The following is a 14,491-nucleotide window of genomic DNA, read 5'->3' on the forward strand; positions in this document are numbered from 1 at the left end:
ATCCAGTGCAAACAAAGGAAACTATAAGCAGTGAAAAGACAGCCCTCAGATTGGGAGAAAATATAGCAAATGAAGCAACAGACAAAGGATTAATCTCAAAAATATACAAGCAACTCCTGCAGCTCAATTCCAGAAAAATAAATGACCCAATCAAAAAATGGGCCAAAGAGCTAAACAGACATTTCTCCAAAGAAGACATACAGATGGCTGACAAACACATGAAAAGTTGCTCAACATCACTCATTATCAGAGAAATGCAAATCAAAACCACAATGAGGTACCATTATACGCCAGTCAGGATGGCTGCTATCCAAAAGTCTACAAGCAATAAATGGTGGAGAGGGTGTGAAGAAAAGGGAACCCTCTTACACTGTTGGTGGGAATGCAAACGAGTACAGCCGCTATGGAGAACAGTATGGAGATTTCTTAAAAAACTGGAAATAGAACTGCCATATGACCCAGCAATCCCACTCCTGGGCATACACACCGAGGAAACCAGATCTGAAAGAGACACGTGCACCCCTATGTTCATCACAGCACTGTTTATAATAGCCAGGACATGGAAGCAACCTAGATGCCCATCAGCAGACGAATGGATAAGGAAGCTGTGGTACATATACACCATGGAATATTACTCAGCCATTAAAAAGAACTCATTTGAATCAGTTCTAATGAGATGGATGAAACTGGAGCCCATTATACAGAGTGAAGTAAGCCAGAAAGATAAAGACCAATACAGTATACTAATGCATATATATGGAATTTAGAAAGATGGTAATGATAACCCTATATGCAAAACAGAAAAAGAGACACAGATGTACAGAACAGACTTTTGGACTCTGTGGGAGATGGTGAGGGTGGGATGTTTTGAGAGAACAGCATCGAAACATGTATATTATCAAGGGTGAAACAGATCACCAGCCCAGATTGGATGCATGAGACAAGTGCTTGGGGCTGGTACACTGGGAAGACTCAGAGGGATGGGGTGGGGAGGGATGGGAGGGGGGATCGGGATGGGGAACACATGTAAATCCATGGCTGATTCATGTCAATGTATGACAAAAACCACTACAATATTGTAATTAGCCTCCAACTAATAAAAATAAATGGAAAAAAAAAAAGAAAAACCCATGTCCTGAGAAACCTCTTCCTCTCGGGTGTGCATACTAAGTCACTTCAGTCATGCCTGACTTTTTGAGATCCTATGGCCTGTAGCCTGCCAGACTCCTCTGATCATGGGATTCTCCAGGTAAGGATACTGGAGTGGGTTGCCATTCCCATCTCCAGGGGATCTTCCTGACCCAGGGATTGAAGCTGGGTCTCACGCTTTGCAGGCAGATTCTTTACCATCTGAGTCACCAGGTAAGCTCCTCCCCAGGCAAACTGAGATAGGTGGTCACCCTAATTTCTAAATACTCTGCTAGTACAAACTCACAAATTCAGATGCCTTCAGAAACTCTGAGGTAATGAGAATGAAAGGTAACCATACTTAAGGACAAACTGGAAACCAGCCAGAAAATATTCAGCTATGAACAAAAGCTGTCAATGAGCTCAGTTAGCCTGATGGCCTGCACTGCAGCCTGTGGGACAGCAGAGCTGCCAAAGTTAACAGAAGAAGGAGCAGGGATAGTTCCATTTTATATTCAACTATGCTTTTTTTTTTTTTACAAAATCAAAACCGTTAATTTTGCGACTACCAAAAATTTACCATGTCAGCCTCCATTTTCTTATACATGAAGTTAATATGTAGTAAGTATGTACTGGATACACAGAATTGTGAGAATTAAATTAGATCAAAAACACATAATGTGAATAGTTTCTATTTTATTTTTTAAATAATACATGTGGTAGAAATGTTGGATTGTGAATTTGGAACCTGGTTTTACTTGTTTTATAAGCTTAAAGAATTCTTTTAATATCTGTGGGTCTCAGGTTTCCCATCAAAAATATAAGCAGGCTTGACAGTTAATTGCTGTGGTACATTATATTATTCAGATCTAATTACCTGGAGAGTGCTTTCTGGAAGGAAACTCGGTGCTAGGGATTAAGAACTCTGGCTTAGGGATCACACAGACCCAGACTCTGATCCTGGTTCTGTCATTTGATAGATGCGTAAGTAACCGTAAATAAATTCTTTAACCTCTTCTTTACTAACTTTCCTTACCTATAAAAATGGGGATTTTAATTATGACTACCTTGTGTGGTTTCTGACACCAAGAGGACAAAATGAAATAATGCATATAAAGATATTAGCATGGAAAATGCAAATAGATGTTAACTTATGCCATTATTAAAATCTCCATGACTAATATACACAAATGATCAAATCTAGTAATTAAAAGATGTTGAAAACAGAGTGCTTGCTAGTTTGGAATTCTAACTCTTTCCTTCCATTTCCTAATGTTTAGGCAAAATAAAAGTTAAACCCTTTAAATTTTAACACAAAATTATAAATCAATTACACCTTTTTTTTTAAAGTTTAACCCTTTTAACTACCATGTTGGTAGCCCTTTTACACTGTATACAAAGCTCCTGTGTCCAGAAACAAAGTTATCCTGAAGCTTTCATTAATCTCAGTCTCTCCTGTAGCTATAGAAGTTAATTATAGTATGTTAGTTCCTCTCCTTTTGAGCAGTTTTTTCTTTTCTTTGCAGTATAGTAAAAAGAAAACAAATGACTTCCCATGACTATCCTCTTCCTGATTTCCTTCCAGTTCCCTTTTTCTCTTCACTTAAAAGCCAGAGCATGCACTCAATTTTGAATCAAAATCTGAGATTACACATTAATCTCTAAACACTACTGTTTTTGCTGGTGATGGAATTAACAGGCATTCAGTTCATTCACTCATGAAACTGCTTCTAACTTTTTAAAACCTTTTTTTTCTTTCTTCCAGAGCTGATGTTTTAAAACACAATAAAACTGAATTTAATTTGGCATTTAAAACATCATAAAGGGTGTTTGTGTGTGTGCATTAGTATGTACTGGGTATTTTCTAGAAGTCTACTTTGAGACAGCATTTTACATGTGTGTGTGTGTGTGTGTGTGTGTGTGTTTTAAGGCATTTAAGTAGTTCCAGCTGTTTAAGATTCAGAGATGCAGGGAGACCTTGCCTTTTTAGGTGACCTTCAATTAAAGCTTGCTAATGGATCAAATTTGTCTTCACCCTCCACAGGAGTTTGTTAAGGGTCTAGCCATGTGTGTCCTGAGCAATGGACAAATCAGCACCAAATTAAACTAACATTATTACTGTGGGTTGATTGTGTAGGAACAGAGATGGACTTACTATGCAAAAGTCTTTGGGTAAGTGAAGGCCAAATAACATTATACAGATTAAAGTTTCTCAGGTCATTGAATAAACATAATAGGTGAGAGATTGTATTATCATAGGATATATGGTAGTCAGAAAGGCCAGGATCAAACAGTTCTTCCATAGCAATCATTACCATGGTCACATTGCAAATGTCATTTCAGTACAAAGTTGCCCATTTAAGCCTTGCACTTACGGAACAAGAAAATTCATTTTTTTAAAAATCAAAATGAAAACACAAAAGACCCCGAGTTACCAAAACAATCTTGAGAATAAAAACAGAACTGGAAAAATCATGTGCCCTGAATTCAGACTATATTAGGAAGCTACAATAGTCAAAGAAGTATGGTACTGGCTCAAAATCAGACACATAGATCAACAGAATAGGATAAGGAACTCAGAAATAAACGCATGCACTTATCATCAATTAATCTACAACAAAGGAGGAAAGAATATACAATGGAGAAAAGACAGTCTCTCAATAAGTGGTGCTGGGAAAACTGGACAGCGACATATAAAAGAATGAAACTAGAACATTCTCTAATACCACGTACAAAAATCAAATAAAAATAGATTAAAGACCTAACTGTAAGACCAGATACTATAAAAGTCCTGAAAGAAAACATAAGCAGGACACATTTTGACACAAATCACAGCAATATTTTCTTGGATCTGTTTCCTAGAATAATACAAACAAAAGCAAAAATAAACAAATGGGGCCTAATTAAACTTGAAACCATTTGCACAGCAAAGGAAACCATAAATAAAATGATAAGACAATCTATAAAGTGGGAGAAAATATTTGCAAATGATGTGACTGACAAGGGATTACTTTCCAAAATATACAAAGAGATCATACAGCTTAACATAAAAAAAAAAAACTAATAAAAAATTGGACAGATAACCTAAATATACATTTCTCTAAAGAATACATACAGGTAACCAATAGGCACATATTGGTTATATCACTAACCAACAATATCACTACTAGAGAAATGCTAACCAAAAACACAATGAGGTATCACTTCATATCAGTTAGAGTAGTGCTCTTCAAAATGTCTACAAATAACAGATGCTGGAAAAAAGGGAACCCTTCTACACTGTTGAGAATGTAAATTGGTGTAGCCACTATGAGCACATTTGCTGCTGCTGCTGCTGCTAAGTTGCTTCAGTCACGTCTGACCCCGTGCGACCTCATCGACAGCAGCCCACCAGGCTCCTCCGTCCATGGGATTCTCCAGGCAAGAGCCCTGGAGTTGGTTGCCATTCCCTTCTCCAGAGCACATTATGAAGGTTACTTAAAAAACTAAAAATAGAGTTACTATATGATCTAGTAATCCACTCCTGAGCATATATCCAAAGGAAGCTAATTCAAAAAGATAGAGTTCCAAAGAATAGCAAGGAGAGCTGAGAAAGCCTTCTTCAGCAATCAATGCAATGAAATAGAGGAAAACAATAGAATGAGAAAGACTAGAGATCTCTTCAAGAAAATTAGAGATTTCAAGGGAACATTTCATGCAAAGATGGGCTCCATAAAGGACAGAAATGGTAGGTACCTAACAGAAGCAGAAGATATTAAGAAGAGGTGGCAAGAATACACAGAAGAACTGTACAAAAAAAATCTTTACAACCCAGAAAATCACAATGGTGTGATCAACTCACCTAGAGCCAGACATCCTGGAATGTGAAGTCAAGTGGGCCTTAGGAAGCATCAGGACTAACAAAGCTAGTGGAGGTGATGGAATTCCAGTTGAGCTATTTCAAATCCTGAAAGATGATGCTGTGAAAGTACTGCACTCAATATGCCAGCAAATTTGGAAAACTCAGCAGTGGCCACAGGACCACAGGTCGGATTTCACTCCAATCCCAAAGAAAGGCAATCCCAAAGAATGCTCAAACTACCACACAATTGCACTCATCTCACACGCTAGTAAAGTAATGCTTAAAATTCTCCAGGCCAGGCTACAGCAATATGTGAACCTGCGAACTTCCAAATGTTCAATCTGGTTTTTAAAAAGGCAGAGGAACCAGAGATCAAATTGCCAACATCCGCTGAATCATCGAAAAAGCCAGAGAGTTCCAGAAAAACATCGATTTCTGCTTTAGTGACTATGACAAAGCCTTTCACTGTGTGGATCACAATAAATTGTGGAAAACTCTGAAAGAGATGGGAATGCCAGACCACCTGACCTGCCCCACCTGTATGCAGGTCAGGAAGCAGCAGTTAGAACTGGACATGGAACAACAGACTGGTTCCAAATTGGGAAAGGAGTACATCAAGGCTGTATATTGTCACTGTGCTTATTTAACTTATATGCAGAGTACATCATGCGAAACGCTGGGCTGGAGGAAGCACAAGCTGAAATCAAAGATTGCTGGGAGAAATATCAATAACCTCAGATATGCAGATGATACCACCCTTGTGGCAGAAAGTGAAGAAGAACTAAAGAGCGTCTTGATGAAAGTGAAAGAGGAGACTGAAAAATTTGGCTTAAAGCTCAACATTCAGAAAATTAAGATCATGGCATCTGGTCCCATCACTTCATGACAAATAGATGGGGATACAGTGGAAGCAGTGGCTGACTTGACTTTTCTGGGCTCGAAAATCACTGCAGATGGTGATTGGGCCATGAAATTAAAAGACGCTTACTCCTTGGAAGGAAAGTTATGACCAATCTAGACAGCATATTAAAAAGCAGAGACATTACTTTGCCAACCAAGGTCCGTCTAGTCAAGGCTGTGGTTTTTCCAGTGGTCATGTGTGGATGTGAGAATTGGACTATAAATAAAACTGAGCACCAAATATTTGATGCTTTTGAACTGTGGTGTTGGAGAAGACTGTTAAGAGTCCCTTGGACCACAAGGAGATTCAACCAGTCCATCCTAAAGGAGATCAGTCCTGGGTGTTTATTGGAAGGACTGATGTTGAAGCTGAAACTCCAATACTTTGGCCACCTGATGTGAAGAGCTGACTCATTTAAAAGACCCTGATGCTAGGAAAGATTGAGGGCAGGAGGAGAAGGGGATGACAGAGGATGAGATGGTTGGATGGCATCACCAACTCGATGGACGTGGGTTTGGGTGGACTCCAGGAGTTGGTGATGGACAGGGAGGTCTGGGGTCACAAAGAGTCAGATACAACTGAGCAACTGCACAGAACTGAACTGTCCCTAATGTTCATATCAGCACTATTTATAATAACCAAAACATGGAAACAACCTAGATGACCATCTACAGATGAATGGATAAAGAAGGCATGATACTCACACACAATGGAGTGTTACTCACCCATACAAATGAATAGAATAATGATATTTGCAGCAACATGAATGGACCTAGAGATTATCATACTAAGTGAAGTAAGTCAAAGACAAATACCATATGATTTCACTTATATGTAATTTTAAAAAATGATACAAATGAACTTATTTACAAAATAGAAATAGACTTGCAGACATAGAAAACAAACTTATGGTTAACAAAGAAGAAAGTAGGGGGGGATAAATTAGGAAATTATGCTTAACAGATACATACTACCTATATAAAACAGATAAATAATCAGGACTTACTGTATAGCACAGGGAATTATATTCAATATCTTGTAATATCCTATAATGGAAAAGATTCTGAAAAAGAATATATATATATATATATATATGTATATGTTTGTGCATGCGTGAGTGCTCAGTTGCTTCAGTTGTATCCAACCCCATGGACCGCAGCCTGCCAGGCTCCTCTGTCCATTGGATTCTCCTGGCAAGAATACTGGAATGGGCTGTAATGCCCTTTTCCAATATATCTTCCTGACCCAGGAACTGAAGCCTCATCTCCTTGTCTACTGGAGGAGATTACAGGTGGTTCTTTACTGCTGAGCCACCAGGGAATCCCCATATATATGTACATATATAACTAAATTATCCTGTAAATCAACTATACAAGTGAAACATTGTAAATCAACCATATTTCAATTTAAAAAAATAAAATCTTTATCACCTAAATATTAAAAAAAAAATCTTGTAGTTGAAATGATGCTTGATATTATTTATAGTATTTGGGATTTTATTGAATTTTTAGATTTATTTAATTTGTAACTTAATTTAGATTTTGCAATCATAAAATAATTATAAGCATATAAAGTACTTAGCTGGTTTTATATTTATGCATTTTTATATAGCATAATAGCAGTTACTTAAGTCAATATTGGGGATCTAAAGCAATTTTTTTTTCTTTTTATGTCTCATAATATCAAAGACATCTCTTAAGTCTGAGAAACACTGGTTAAAAGTGCCACTGAATGAGGTAAAGAAGCAAATATTTATAGATAGGATTTAGTTATCAGCTATACTTAAATTTCAGTTCCAGTTCTACATTAAATAAACCATGGGGTTTTACTTTTCTAAATCTTTGTTTTCCCAAATGAAAATGAGGACAACAGGAATTATCTCATGCAGTTGCTATGATGACTCACTGAGATAACCTTTCTAAAGGGCTTTGCCCTTTGAGAGGCAGGATGCGGGTATAGTCAACATTGTGAATGATGTAGACAGACTTCTGGGTACAGATCATGGCCATGCCACTTGCTAACTGTGTGGGAAGTTACTTGACCTCTTTGTACCTCAATTTTCTCAGTTGCAAAATGGGAACAATACAAACGCCAACCTCGTGGGGCTGTTATAATGAAAACTGAGTTAACTAATGCAAAGCACAAGGGCACGGCCATGGGAAGCACCCTATGGTGCCTCCTATTATAGTAGTGCAGAGCTTGATGCATAGACCTCGATAAAGTTAGCTGATTTTAAGGTAGGTATTGGCTTAGTTTAGGGACCAGACCAAGACCCATTCCACTTGGAAGAATTGTGACTATGGTCTTATGAAATGATCACCTGGGCTAGAAAATTAGACATAAGAAACAATCAAGGCTGAGCTAGTGATCAATGGAGCATGGATACAATTGACGAGTAGAAAGTGGGTCCACAGACATTAGGAAGGTAAAAAGTGGTGCTAAAGTATGAGGTAGCTTGTCTAATTTGGAATGGAAAAGAGTGTCCCAGCATGAGCTTCAAATTTGTTTGTAGTGGGGTCTCCCGGAAGAGAAAAGAGAATCAAGAAAATGAGATTTTAGAAATACTTCTGAGTGTCTGCCTTTCTGGTTGTTGCTGTTCCTCAGCCGCTCAGTCACGTCCAGTTCTTTGTGACCCCACGGGCTGCAGCACCCCAAGCTCCCCTGTCCTTCACTGTCTTCCTGAGTTTGCTCAAACTCATGTCCACTGAATCGATGATGTCCTATTCCAGTTCATATAAAGACACATCAGTGCTTTTGGAGAGAAGAGTGATGGTAGGAACAATTACAAATAAACAAAAATCTATTTTATAGAGAGCTTTGAAACTCACTTGGACATGCCTTGATAGTCACATAGAAAAAGAACTGAAAGCAAGATCAATATACACTTTGGTATGTTGGGGACTTTAGGGGAAAATGGGGATGCCCGTATCTGGAGACAAAGGCAACTGATCTGTTATAGAGGTACCAGAAAAAAAGAGAGAACCAAGTATCACATCCTATTTGTTTCAATTTGTTCAGGAGTATATCTGAGATGTTACCCTGTGTTTCAGAACACCCTGGAGTAGACTTTTCTGGTAGTTGGCCTTCTGCATTGCAAGAAATTCTGAAAGTCAGGTAACTGGCAGGAAATATTTCTAGTAACTAAACAAGATGATCTGCATTTCTCTAATAGTTAGTGATGTTGAGCATCTTTTCCTGTGCCTCTTGGCCATGTGTATGTCTTCTTTGGAGAAATGTTTATTTAGGTCTTGTGCCCATTTTTTGATTGGGTTGTTTGGTTTTTTTTTCTGATATTGAGCTTCATGAGTTATATGTATATATGTGTACATACAGCTGATTCACTGTGTTGTGCAGCAGAAACCAACACAACATTGTAAAGCAGTTGTGCTCCAATAAAAGAAGAAGAGTTCAAAGGATAAACAAACAACCGAGCATGTTTTGAGAGAGAATGTTGCAACCCCCCACCCATCTTCTAGATGAAAAAAGAAATGCAAACTTTTCAGGTAAACCTTGCCACTAGAACAGTTTTGCTACCATTTAAAGACTAGTGGCTCAGACAGTAAAGAATCTGCCTGCAGTGAGGGAGACCCAGGTTCTATCCCTGGGTTGGGAAGGTCCTCTGGAGAAGGCAATAGCCACCCACTCCAGTATTTTTGCCTGGGGAATCCCATGGACAGAGGAGCCTGGTGGGCTACAGCCCATGAGTTGCAAAGTGTTGGACACAACTAAGTGACTAACACAAAGGCTCTCAGTGATTCTTGATCTGTTGCACCCTCAGAGATAGTGTTAGAGAAACAGCTATATCACTACCATTTATAGGCAGATTGTAGACTCAATGACCATATTTGGTTCCTCCAAATCTTCCTGTATTTTCTTTGAAAGAAAACCCTGGGATGATCTTCATTCTCTTCTTCCCACTGGGCAGTCTCTTCTGGAAAAAAAAAAAAAAAAAGAGGTTCTGAAAAGTGTTATTGACAAAAAACTAACTGAATTATGTTAACTTGAAAGAGACAGTTGACTGGGGAATAAATTAGTTTCTGTTCATCACATTAGCGATGGTTACAGTCAATAAAGTGTCAGAGTCAGGAATCAGAGAGTAAAGATCTGGGTTCTTTCTACACTCAGTGAAAAAAAATCAGACGAGACAGATGGGGATCTTTGGGGGAACTTAACTTTGTTTCATCTTAATTTTCACTTTTTCCTCTCTTTCCCAGAATGTTCGTTTCAGTTTTATTAAGGGTGTTTTCCAGATAATTTCCTTCCCCTCCCCCTGGCAAGCTGCTGTCATGAGTCACAAGCAAATCTCTGAGGAGTAACTGCCAATGGCTGTTGGTCCCACCCTAGTTCATCTCTGATTGACAGACTCCCTTTAGTCCCTATAGACCAGTAAAGGGGAACAATGCTTTGGGCCAAACATCCAGAACATTTTGAAAGCATTTCCTTCACTTAGACTCTGGTTAAGTCTGACAAATATGTGGGAACATTACAGAGAGACCCGACATGTTTCATGCAGCTCCTTGGGGGAGTTGGCCTATGGCCATAGGAGGGGAGAGAAAGCTGGTCAACTGCCCAGGAGGAAGTGGGCCCATAAATAGCTGGTTGAACTTCCAAGCTAAAAAGGCACCTTCTCCAAATAACAGCAAAAGCACTGACAAGCATTTACTCATCTAAGCATTTGCCATTTGTAAGAATCTTCCATGTCCTTGATGTAATTTAATCTTCAAAACAACTCTATGAGGTAAGCATGTCAGGCTTCACGAGCCACTTTACAAAGCACTAACCTCAAGCCTAGGAAAGCCTAGAATTTTCCACCCAGATGACAGAAGTTATATAAACCAGAAGGATGTCTCAAGGCGAGGTCTTCTTGCTCTAAAGCGGTTGTCTTTTTACTAGTGTAGTAGTTTCCAAAACATGGTCCCTGGACCAGCAGTATCAGCATCATTTGAGAACATGTTGAAATGTAAATTCTGAAGCCCCCTCTCAAAGACCCACTGAGTCCGATCCTGAGGTTGAGCCCAGCAATCTGTTTCAACAAGCTCCCCAAGTGTGTCAGCTACCCTCTACAGTTTTGGAACTATTGTGCCCAGGCCTGCATCCTAAATGAGGCTTGAGGATTCTGATTTATCACAGGCTATATGTTTGGAGAAGCAAATGGCAACCTACTCCAGTATTCTTGTCTGGAGAATTTATGGACAGAGGAGACTGGCCGGCTACAGTTCATGGGGCCACAAAAATTAGGACACCACTGAGCGACTATCACTCACTCACATACGTTTGGAAGGCCTGAGGTAAAAGTTGGATTTGTCGATTGATTTGACTTCCCTGTTAGAAGTTAATATAGATGAATAAAATATATCAACATTTTATGTAAACAAGAAGGCATAAAGTAACTGATCTTTGAAGGATTCAGAACTTAGTGGCAGCATTATCTCATATAAAAGGAAGCAATAGGTTTGCTTTCAAGTTCAAAATCTGACCTGCAGTTTATAGCTGTCTGGAGTGTGTTACTGAGAAGTTCTGGGACCACTCTGGGAAAGAGATCTGTGATTAATTAGCAATATCTGCAGAGTCAAAGGAGCAGGACCCTCATATTTGTCATACTTCAGCTAAGGAAAGAGAATATTAGTTGTGACATTTCAGCTTTGGTTCAGCCCTTACTTTTCTGGATGACCATTGGCAAACCAACAGTAATAAGTACACTTTGTACTTTAATGTGATCTTCTGACTTGGTTCATCTAAGAGATTTGTGAGAGACAAAAGCAGGATTATTATTCTCATTTGACAGAGGAGGAAAACTGAGACTAAACATTGGAGATTTGCTGAGGGCCTTCTAATGCATTTGCAGGTGTAAAATTCAAATTTTGTTCTCTGTTTTGAGTCCTTTGTACCAAACTTGATGCTTCCTTTCAGCTATTTGTGTTTCAATGTTCTTACTTGACAATGGGATTTAAAATATTTTTCCTATATATTTTATAGTAAGATCCTCATTGAAATATTCTGAAAATTAGATATGTCCCTGGTAGATCAGATGGTAAAGAATCTGCCTGGATTGCCAGAGACCCAGGTTCAATTCTTGGAGTTGGAAGGATCCTCTGGAAAGGGAATAGCAACACACTTCAGTATTCTTACCTGGGGAATCCAATGGACAGAGGAGTCTTTTGGGCTACAGTCCATAGGGTTGCAAAGAGTCGGACATGACTGAGCAACTAACACACACATGAAATGGACATAAAAACAATATGATTTCATAGACTTGCATAATTCAGTATTTTCTGTGTCAACCTAATGAAGCTTGGCAGCAGAGGTACTAAAGAAAAATGAATGTTTTGATTGATTCAAGCAGTGATTCTCAAAAGAGGTGATTTTGCCTCCAAAGAGACATTTGGAAATGTCTGGAGATGTTCTTGGATGTCACAACTTGGGTGGAGGGGCTGCTACTGGCACTTAAGTAATGCTGTAAGCATTCTATGGGTCACAGAATAGCCCCTACAACAAAGAATTTTCTGACCCAAGATTGAGGTTGAGAAACCTGAATTAAAATGAATGAGAAGCACACTCTTTAACCAGAGATTTATTGTCATTCAATGCAAGAGAGATAGTCTGCTCTTTCTCCATAAGCCAAGAAAGACTGCTGTGTTCTTTTATTCCTAAAATATGGTTTTCTCTATTTCCAGTTAGTGATCTAGTCCCCAGGGAACTCCTGATGCTGAGACTGCAACTCCATCACTTAGTACCTGTGTGATATGTATCTCAGTTTGCTCGTTGATCAAATAGGAATCATTGAATCTACTCACTAAAGCTACAGGGAAGATTAAGCGATGTGTCCATAAGACATTTAAACTCTGGCTCATAGTCAAAGCTTCATAAATGTTAACAAAATTTCTTAGGAAAAAAAGTTTTGGAATACAGAGTGTCCCCAAATCTTGTGCTCACTGTGGTTTCTCTCCAGGAATATGAGTTGATTATTAATATTTCATTTTCTAAAAGATCAATATTAACTTTAAAATCTTGTCATATTAGCATTGAACAATTAATGGCATTCACTAAATATCAATGATTGTTTGATTTAGCAAAATAAATACATTTTAAAATTTCATTCACTTAAAAAGAAGATCTACTTGCAGAGCATATTTTCATAATCACCCACATCCTTAGTTCTTTTCCTTGTAAGAAAAAAAAAAAAAAAACTGATAAATTTTCCATATGGCATTAATAAGGAAGGGAGAGAAAAAAAGGAGTTACTTTTCAGGATTAGGAACAAATCATACTGTTTTCCTTTTACTATGATCTCCCATTTCCAAAACGAGGAAGAAACGGAGAAAGCCAAGGTATTGTGGGCAATTAACCAGACTATGACACCTAAATCTGCTGTTTTCCCTCATTCTTCCTTTTTTCCTGGCATTTCTCTGGTAGTATGGCTGTGAGAAGTGGGTGAGGAATGTGGGGGTGATGTTCTACCCTGACTTGGAATAAGAGTTAATGAAAATGTGACTTTTAAAATATGGGTTTGTGTAAATGTACATTTACCACTGTTTGATTTGGACGTGAAATTCTTTGCGTTTTGGTATTATTTCATTATACTCACCACTGACATCTGTTTCAAACATGTTTTCAGAATCTCTCTATTGATTGGGTAATACTAAGAAAAAGTTTCCTAAACTATGTTTTGGCACAGTTCCTCATTACCGTAATCTTTATCTACCCTCTCAGCACTTGAAAAAAGAAAGCTTGCCTCATATCTGTCTGCCTCAAACATGTGTGCTGATATTCTAAATAAATAGGAGAGCTCATAGGAGGACTTGATATAATGAAGGAGCTAGAAGCATCTAAAGAACTATATACGATTTACCCCAAAGCCCCCAAGTTAGAGGAAAGGCTCAAAGTACTGACAAATAAAGCTTCTGTGATGCTCTTTATGAAAGGAAACAAACAGGAAGCTAAGTGTGGCTTCAGCAGACAGATTTTGGAAATACTAAATAGTACTGGGATTGAATATGAGACATTTGATATATTGGAGGATGAAGAAGTTCGGCAAGGATTAAAAGCTTACTCCAATTGGCCAACGTACCCTCAGCTGTATGTGAAGGGGGAGCTTGTCGGAGGACTGGACATTGTTAAGGAACTGAAAGAAAATGGGGAGTTGCTGCCTATACTGAAAGGAGAAAATTAATGAACGTTAGACTTGGTGCCCACCCACTGCAGGAAGGCTTCCTCTAGCGGAACAGTTCAAGATTTAGTCCTCAGAAACGGACTAGGAAGAGAAAATTCTCATCCCGTTACGCTTTGTGTATTTCACAAGGCTGTGCTAAATAACGTATGTGACTTTTTTTCCACCAAAAATACAACTCAATAAACATCTTCAAGTTCAATTAAAAAAATATTAGAAAATAGTAAGCTTTGGATTGGGATGAAATGGAATAGTGAAGGGAGAAGAGATCACACACTTTGAGAAAAACTTAGGAGGGATTCATTGCTGACCCTCTTTTACAGAAGAGGCAGACCTGAGACATCCATCTCTTGATTTCTGACATAAGACTTGTTTGCATCCCTACACACTACTGGTAGTATGGTAATGGGTCATTTCTAGCAGTATGATAGTAGGTCAATTGATACTCAGATAT

General features: G+C 38.5%; 1 pseudogene; it reads left to right on the forward strand.

The window, feature by feature from the left end:
• The first annotated feature begins 13,677 nt into the window (after positions 1–13,677).
• On the forward strand, positions 13,678–14,040 carry LOC139038518 (glutaredoxin-3 pseudogene; annotated as a pseudogene).
• The last annotated feature ends 451 nt before the right edge of the window (positions 14,041–14,491 follow it).

The sequence above is a fragment of the Odocoileus virginianus genome, chromosome 15, assembly GCF_023699985.2.
Source record: "Odocoileus virginianus isolate 20LAN1187 ecotype Illinois chromosome 15, Ovbor_1.2, whole genome shotgun sequence".
Classification (NCBI taxonomy): Eukaryota; Metazoa; Chordata; class Mammalia; order Artiodactyla; family Cervidae; genus Odocoileus; species Odocoileus virginianus.